Raw genomic sequence first — 9963 nt, 5'->3', positions numbered from 1 at the left:
TGAATCCACCAGCTACTGCATGAAAGAAAGATGTGGTAGTTTGTTTCCATAAGGATTAATAGCCTTGGAAACGCTATGGGACAATTCTAATCTGTCTTACAGGGTCAATGTCAGTTGGAATCAACCCAGCAACAATAGATTTCGTTGTATAATAAGTACAGTATCTACCATTTAAATGAACCTCTCTACCCTCTTGTTTCCTAATCTGTAAAATGGACATGATGTTAGTAATAATACCTCTTGTAAGTAACTTCCTAGTGTCATATAACTAGTAAGTGGGTACAAGGTTTGCACCCAGACGATCTTTCAGTCTGGGTCTCAACAAAGAGGTTGTAAATAAACAATTGAAATTGCTATTCTTGAGTCAATTCTCACTCACGGCAACCCCATGTGTTACAGTAATTTAGCTCCATAGGATTTTCTTAGTTGTCATCTTTCTAGAAGCAGATTGTGAGTTGTGCTGGTAATTGTGAACTGCCAACATTTTGGCCGGCAGATACGGGCAAACTATTGAAGACACTCAGGAACCTTAACAAAGCTGTGCCAGCAAGTTGACTCTGACTCATAGCGACCCTATAGTGGGTTTCCAGGGCGGTACTTCTTTACTGGAGCAAACAGCCTTATCTTTTCCCTGCAGAGCAGCTGGTGGGTCTGAGCTGTTGACCTTGTGATTTAACACAACACTTACTGGATAGTGCCGCAGTAGGCCCACCTTTAACAGTGAAGTAGTGTCTGAGCATATTCATTTTGTAGATGCCCTCTCTCTCACACACACATACAAGTTGTGTATTGATAAAATGAGATGAAAATGATTATTTTGAGAGCCTTTATGGAGAAAAAAATATAGGAGTTTCAAGCTTTGAGAGGGAGATGGTGCTTTCCTCTGCCTCGTGGTAAGCTTATGGATAACTGTATGAACTTGAAATAATAAAGGGATCTTTAGTACTATTTCTCCCAAGTATGTGTGTGCTACTCTATCACAGATACAGGGCTCTTTAAGTAGTGAACTGGATTCGGAGAGCCATGAAGACTACTTCTGTCTCATTTATGCTATAGTGTTACTGTTCAATGAATGAATGGTTAATGGATGGATGGATTACTATGGGAGGAGTGGGGATTTTAAACTAGAAAGAGCACCACTTACATTTTAACTTGCTCAGAGCACAGGGAAAAATGCCAATACACATAGTTGTCCCATCCCCCCCACCCCCGCCCCCTTGGGACTCAAGTTCTGATACAGATTCCAGAAGAGATGACAACCACAATTATCTTCAAACTTCACATTGTATAATGTGACTTTTCTCTGGAACTTTTAAGTACATATATTGAAATTGTCAGTTGAGGAGGAGGATTTTTCCTTTAAAAAAGTACAGACCATTTCAATTATCCCTGGGAAAAGTGATGTTTGCTTTTCTTCCCTCAGTTTTCCCTGCCTAAAGAGGAACTATGGGAAAGAAAAAGGACTTGTCTGCTGCTCTCCTCTTCTCTAGTAAAGCTTGTCATTCACTGAACACTAAAATGCACCCTCTTCTCTGCATTATTAGTACCCAACCAACCTCTCCAAGCTTTGAACCACTGAGACAGCTATGAGGAACTTGGACTCTCCAGATACACAACAGATATGTCGCTAGGCCCGCACTGTGCATATGGGCTTGTGCTTACACAGGTACGCGCGCGCGTGGGCACACACACACACACACACACACTTATCTGCTCTGTGTTGGGCCAACTGAGTCAGTAGGCTTAGCTAGGGAAAGGGTTTTTATTTCTTGCCTCTTAAAGGGCTTTCTAGATGCCCTACCCCCCAAACACATACCTATTAACAGCAGGAACCAAAGACTAAGACCAACGTTAGCTTTTTTTTTCTTAGAGTACGAAAACTATCCGCACAAACTATTCCAGGTAAAGAAAACATTGCAGGCTTCTTGAAGGGACACAAATAAAGACCTGTTCAAACTGTACCCTGAAGCATGAGTAGCATTCTTTGTGGACTGCTAGCTCATAAGCTCCTTAAGGGCAGGGGCCATGGCTGGTCTTGTTTACTAAATAAACTAAGTCACTAGAAGGGGCTATTTAAATATATTTTCAAAATTAACATCTCTAGTCAACCTTTAGAAAAATAAATCAACATATGACAAAATACATATCTTTACACAAACTCCTGGGACTATCCCTCTCTCTTATCCCTTCCTAGGCAAATGCTCCATAGAGAGACCTCAAGCACCAGTTCTATGTCTTCTCCTCAGAGCTCTCTCACAGGCTCCACCCCAGTGTTTGGTAATCACTCCCTCTCCTAAGCCCTTGAAAAACTTTACCCACACACTTCTCTTAGAGAATCAGCCCCACAGAAATGCAGTTACATGTTTATATTTTTTATCAGTGGCTGATAAAAATATATATCATCCACTGATAAAAAATCTCTTTGAAGGCAGACACCACATCATGTCCATTTAAGTGTCCCTTAAGCTCCCTGAATGATTCAAATGGTTTGTAACTGACTACTAATAAAAGAAATTGGAGGTTCCAACCCACCTAGTAGCACTGAAGAAACCAAAACAGCAATTTGCTTCCATGAAATTACAACAGGGGCATGGTCTAAAGATGGTGACCAAGTAGCACCCATGGGAGGGACTCCACAGAGACCAAAGCAGAGAGACAATGGAGAGGGATATCCTACACTTCCAGATAGCATGATTCTCAGCATAAAGATAAGTAGACACAAATTTACTGAAATAAATGAGTGGCAACTTTTACTGATAGACTCCACTTTGTCATCTGTCATTGGGGGAACACAGCTCTCCAACTCTCCCAATTAATTGTCCCAATCCAAGGCTGAACAACCAAGTTGCAAGGGCATAGCCTGGGAAAGCTATAAGGACAAAAAGGCTTGCCTCTTGGCCCAAGCCCAGGAAGCTCTATTCTGACATCCTTGAAGCCCTACCTTCTCAATAGCAGGGATAACACAGCCTACTTAGCCCCATGAGTCTAACTCTACAGAGCAGCCTGGAACTGGAGTGCGCCCTATCAGACTTGTCAACAAAGAGACCTCGAACTACTAACAGGATTTTTGTTTTTGCTGTCTTTTTGTTTTTTCCTTTTTTTCTCTTCTTTTAAATTTTGTATTTCAGTGGCTTTTTTGTTTGTTAGCATGTCATTGTTGCTGCTGTTGATGCCATGTTCTTATATGCCACTTTGGTGCTGTCAAAGCCATACGCAGTTTTATGCACATATTACTATATCTGCAGGTCCACCTAGATAAGATAGGCTGGAAAAACAATGTGAGAGGAAAATAACGGGACCAACAGTCCCGGAGGGGCTTGAGAGTATGGGAGATAGGGGAAGGGAGGAGGTGTTGGCCAACCTAGGGACAAGGGAACGACGAGTGGTTCAAAGCCAGAGGAGGTAGGGGATGGGAGGACTGGTAGGGAGTGACCAAGAGCAAGGTAACTGACAAGAATTACTGAAACCAGAATGAAGGCCGAACATGGTAGTGAGACAGGAGGAAAGCGTAAGGAAATAGATGAAAGGAGTAGGAGGCAAAGGGCATACATAGAAGCTTAAATACAGACATGTGCATATGTAAATATATTTATAATTATGATGTAAATAGACCTATGTGCAAATATTTATAGGTTCAGCAGTAGGGTAGCAGGTGGACATTGGGCCTCCTCACACACACTCCCTCAATACAATAGCACCTTGCTCAGCTAACCCGTCATTCCATGATACCCACCTTCCCGACATAAGCGCTGAAGACAGACATGTGATAAGCAAACGCGGTGAAGAAAACTGATGGTGCCCAGCTATAAAAATGATGTAATGACTAGGGTCTTAAAGGATTGAAGGCAAACAAGCAGCCATCTAGCTCGGAAGCAACAAAGCCCACAGAGAAGAAGCACACAAGCCTAAGTGAACATGAAGTGTTGAAGGGATCAGGTAGCAGACACCAAAGAACAAAAACCATCACTGTGTGATCACCTTCCCCACATAAATGCTGAAGACGAATGTGTGCATAGTAAGTGTGGTGAAGAAGGCTGATGGTGCCCGGCTATTGAGAGATATAGTGTCTGGGAACTTAAAGGCTTGAAAGTAAACAAGCAGCCATTTAGCCCAGAAGCAACAAACCTACATGGAAGCAGCACATCAACATGTGTGATCATGAAGGGCCGAGGGGACCAGGTTTCAAGCAACAAAGGTGGGAGAAAATATCATATCACCATGAATGAGGGGAGTGCATGATGGGGACCCAATGCCCATCTGTAGACAACTGGACATCCCTTGCAGAGGGGTAGTGGGGAGGAGATGAACTCAGGGTTCAGTGTAGCAATAATGAAACTTACAACCTTCCTCTAGTTCTTAAATGCTTCCTCCTCCCCAACTATCATGATCCCAATTCTACCTTGCAAACCTGATTAGATCAGAGGATGCACAGTGGTACAGTTGGGATCTGAAAACACAGGGAATCTAGGACAGATGAACCCCTCAGGACCAATGATGAGAGTGGCAATATCGGGAAGGAAGTGGGGCTAGAAAGGGGGAAGCAATCTCGGGGATCTACATATGACCTCCTCTCTGGGGGATGGGCAACAGGGAAGTTGGTGAAGGGAGACGCCGGGCAGTGTAAGATAAGATAAAATAATAATTTATAAATTATTAAGGGTTCATGAGGGAACCCAAGCATAAGGCGAATTTTGAGAATGATGAGGGCAATGAATGTATAAGGATGCTTTACTCAATTGATGTGTGTATGGATTGTGATAAGAGTTGTATGAGCCCCACTAAAATGATTTGAGAAAACTCTGTCTTATACATATGAGTTTCTGTGAATTTGTTTTTCTAATGTACCCAGACTGACACACTGTTCATTAATGTCCCTCTGCAACCTCAGAAACAAAAATAAGTTGCACCCAACAAGTGAGTAAGGTATGTGGGTCAAGAAAGGCATGCTATTTCTTGCCCCAAACTGGTGCACAAAGATGGGTGCATGTGCAGGTATGTTGGTATAGTTGCAAAACCGTCCTCTGTTTGCCACAAATCAGGCCTTTTTTTGGTCACACACTGTTATACTATCTTTTCAGGACCTCTAAATAGAAAGCTTGATTAATAGTATGGCCTGGTGGAACAAACTCCAAATGCACTATGAGTCAACATTTTTGTCTGTCAAGGAAGCTGATGGACATCCAGAATGAGGTTTGCCATCAATCAACATTTCACCTATTTTGAAATGAGAAAACCACTAATACACTTGAGTGTTTGCTGTAGCATGGGCCTTATAAGCTGTGTTCAACATCACAACACTTTATGCGGTATTTTTCCTAAACTATAAACAAAATTTCACATCCTCACGCTGTTATTCTAAATTACCCATCACCCAAAAAAAGAGGTTCAAGCAAAACTGCTTTTGTGAAAAAAATTTCACTGTGACCAGAGAAAAACTTCCCAGGTGGCAGCACTGGGTGAGCTAACTCAGAGTGAGCTGCTTGATGCTTGCCTAAGCGAGAAACATGTGTTATAGGAAATCCCTGCCCAGTAAAGCTTTTTCCTGTTTGTTTGTTTGTTTGTTTGTTTGTGGGGAGTCCCCTCTCATAAATATCAATAATCTTATTGAATGTTAATGGACTAAATGAATTAATAAAGAGACAAAGTCGCAGAATGGATAAGAAAGCAAAATTCACCAATATGCTGCCTAAAAGAAATAAACCTCAGCGACATAGACATGAAGAGACTAAAAATCAGAGGCTGTACCAAAACATATCAAACAACAGCAATTAAAAGAAACCAGGGATAGCAATAATAATCTCTCAGAAAATAGACTTCAAGGCAAACAACATAATAAGAAACAAGAATGGACACTACATAATGATCAAGGGAACAATAGACCAAGAAGACATAACTATAATAAACATATATGCACCAAATTAAAGATCCTCTGAATACATCAATCAAATCCTCACAGAATTGAAAAAGTATATAGACAGCTAAACAATAATAACAGGAGATTCTAATACACCACTCTTAAGGAAAGACAGAACATCAAGAAAGAAACTCAATGAAGACATAAAAGAATTCAAAAACAAAATCAACCTCAGACATATACAGAAAGTTTATTCCAACAACAGCACAGTATACATTCTTCTCCTATGTAAATGCCTCAACAAATTTTTAAAAAACTGAGATCTTACCACCTATCTTCTCAGACCACAACATTATAAAAATAGAAATTAGCAGTGAAATGAAGATCAACATAAAGACAAACACATTATTTAACAAATAAGACTAAAAAATGATTGGGCAATAAACCAAATAAGGAAGGAAAATGTAAAACTCCTGAGACAAACAAGGTAGCACAACATAGCACAACTTTTGGGCACAGTGAAAGCAATCACCAGAGGCCCATTTGAAGCAATCAACATACACACGACGATAGAGGAGGAATCCAAAATTAACACCCTAGCACATCTTCAAAAACTGGAATAAGGGCAATGACATAAACTCTTCAGTAAAAGACTAAAAAAAAGAGACCATATGTATCAAAGCAGGAATAAATGACATGAAAACAAACAAATAAAAAAGGAAACAATTCAAGAAGACAAGAAACTGGTTCTTTGAAAGGATTTACAAAATAGACAAAACAATGTCAAATTTAACGAAGGGGGAAAAGGTAAGATGCAAATACCCAGAATAAGAGAGGAAAACCTGAAAATATCGCTGATCAAAATGAAATAAAAGAATAATAGCACACTTCTATGAAAAACTTTATTCAAAAAAAATTGGACAATGTAAAAGAAATGCACAGATACCTAGAAATAAATCACTCACTGAAACAGATATTGAAAAATTCAACAGACTCATAACAAAAGAAGAAATAGAGCAGGTCATAAGAAACTACCAACCAAGAAAAGCTGGGGAGCAGATGGTTTCACAGGGAATTCTGCCCATGTATTCAAAGACCAAACACCAATACTACACAGACTATCCCAGAACATATAAAAAGACAGCAAACTCTCAAACTCATTCTATGAAGCCAGCATAACACTGATACCCAAGCCAGGAAAATACCCCACAAAGGTAGAAAATTATAGACCAATATTCCTTATGAACATAAACACTAAAATTATTAACAAAATTCTAGCAAATATAATCCAACATCATATAAAAATAAATAACTCATCATGACCAAGTAAGATTCATTCCAGGATGAAGGGATGGCTCAATATTAGAAAAACAATCAATGAACACCACCACATAATCAAGGCAAAGTATAAAAATCACATGATAATACCAATAGATGCAGAAAAAGCATTTGACAATAACCAACACCCAATTTTTAAATCAAAACACTCAACAAAATACGAATAGTAGGGGAATTCCTCAACATAATAAAAGCTATATATGAAAAGTCCACAGCCAGTATTACACTCATTGGGGAAAAAGGAAACATTTTCACTGAAATCAGGGACCAGACAAGGATTCAACATTGTGCTGGAAGTCTTAGCTAGAACTGTCAGACAACAAAAAGAAATCAAAGGGATACAAATGGCCAAAGAGGAAGTGAAATTCTCCCTATTTGTATCTATTATTCTCTATATTGAAAAACCAAAAGTATCCACAAAAAGCCTACTAGAAACTAACAAAGGATTCAGAAAGGTAGAAGGATACAAAATTCACAACCAGAAATCAATTGGATTCCTGTATACCAGTGAAGAGAGCTACAAAAGACACTAAGAAAACAATAAAATTTAAAATAACCAAACAAAATATGAACATTTTAGGAATAAACCTAACTTCAGAAACAAAAGAGCTATATAGAGAAAACTACAGAACATTGCTACAAGAAACCAAAAGTCCACATTAAAGAAGCACACCAGCCTGTGTGATCATGAAGTGTCAATGGGATCAGGTATAAACAACAAAGAAAAAGTATATCACTGGGAATGGGGGGGGGGGCGGCGCAGAATGGAGACACAAAGCCCATGAGTAGTCATTTGAACACCTCCTGTCAGAAGAGTGACAAGGAAGAGGAGAACCAGTCAGGGTGCAGTATAGCACCCATGAAACAAACAATCTTCCTCTAGTTCTTGAATGCTTTCCCTGCCACACACGCTACCATGACCCCAATTCTATCTTACAAATCTGGTTAGGCTAGAACATGTATACTGGTACAGATAAGAGCTCGCAACACAGGTAATCCAAAGCATATAACCCCTTCAGGACCAAAGGGGAGCAGTGATACCAGGAGGGCAAGGGTAGGTTGGTGGGGGTGGTGGGGTGGGGAGGGTAAGAGGGAACCAATCACAATAATCGACATATGGTCCCCTCCCTGGGGACGAACAGCAGAAAAGTAGGTGAAATGAGACAGCAGCTGGTGTAAGACATGATTGAAAAAAGAATAATTTATAAATTATCAAGAGAATGTGGGCATGGGGGAGGGAGGGTGGGAGAGGGACCAGGGAAAATGAGAAGCTGATGCCAGGGGTGGGCGCAAGTAGAAAGAAAATGTTTTGAAAAAGCTGATGACAACATATGTACAGAAGTGCTTGACACAATGGAAATGCGTATGGATTGTGGTAAAGCTGTAAGATCCCTCAATAATTTTTTAAAAACTGGAAAATAAAAGAAACCAAAAGAGACCTACATAAATGGAAGAATATCTTATGCTCAAAATTAGGCAGAATTAATATTGAGAAATGTCAATAACACCTAAAACAATCTATAGATACAATACTACCCCAATCCTAATCTCAAATGCATGCTCAAAAGAAATGGAAAATATAATTACCAATTTTACATAGGTAGGCAAAAAAACCAGAATAAGCAAAGAACTTTTTAAAAAGAAAAACCAATTAGGAGGCCTCCCATTACCTGACCTAAAAACCTACTACATAGCCACAGTAATCAAAGCACCCTGGTACTGGTAAAATGTGAGGTTGATCAAAACAGAAACCCCAGACATAAATGCAACAGCCCACGTGAAATTAAATGCTGACAAGGGATCTAGAAATGTCCAATGGGACAAAGATAACCTCTTCAACACATGGTGGTGGACAAAATGGACTTCAATATACTGAAGGAGCCACACACAGCAAAAGACAAGATAGATGACTGGGACATGCTGAAATTATATCACTTATGCACGTCAAAAAACTTCATCAAAAAAGTAAAATGAAAACCCACAGATTGGGAAACAATCTGTCAATGACACGTGAGACAAGATTAATTAATTAATTACTAAAATATACAGAACAGCTAAATTACTGAAATATACTACAACAGCCCAATAAGAAAATAACAAATGTTACTGAAACCCAAATGAAGGCTGAGCATGATAGTGGGACAAGAGGAAAGCAAAAGGAAATAGCGTAAAGAACTAGAAGACAAAGGGTATTTATACAGGTCTAAATATAGGCATGTGCACATGTAAATATATTTATATACGATGATGGGGAAATAGATCTACATGCATATATTTATAGGTTTAGTATTAAGGCAGCAGATGGACATTGGACCTCCACTCAAGTACTTACTCAATGCAAGAACACTTTGTTCTATTAAATTGGAATTCCATAATGCACACCTTCCCAGCGTGATCACTGAAGACAAATGTGTGCATAAGCAAATGTGGTGAAGAAAGCTGATGATGCCTGGTTATCAAAAGATATAGTGACTGGGGTCTTAAAGACTTGAGGTAAACAAGTAGCCATCTAGCTCAGAAGCAACAGAGCCCACATGGAAGAAGCACACCAGCCTGTGTGACCACGAGGTGTAGAAGGAATCAGGTATAAGGCATCAAAGAACAAAAAAATCATATCATTGTAAATGAGGGTGAGTGCAGAGTGGAGACCCAAGGCCCATCTGTAGGCAACTGGACACCCCCTCACTGAAGGGGCGTAGGGAGGAGATGAGCTAGGCAGTTTGCAGGGTAGCAATGATGAAACATACAACTTTCTTCTACTTCTTAAGTGC

The sequence above is a fragment of the Tenrec ecaudatus genome, chromosome 16 (assembly GCF_050624435.1).
Source record: "Tenrec ecaudatus isolate mTenEca1 chromosome 16, mTenEca1.hap1, whole genome shotgun sequence".
In the NCBI taxonomy this organism is placed as follows: Eukaryota; Metazoa; Chordata; class Mammalia; order Afrosoricida; family Tenrecidae; genus Tenrec; species Tenrec ecaudatus.
The sequence above is the reverse complement of the archived record's forward strand: the minus strand, read 5'-3'. Positions refer to the sequence as shown.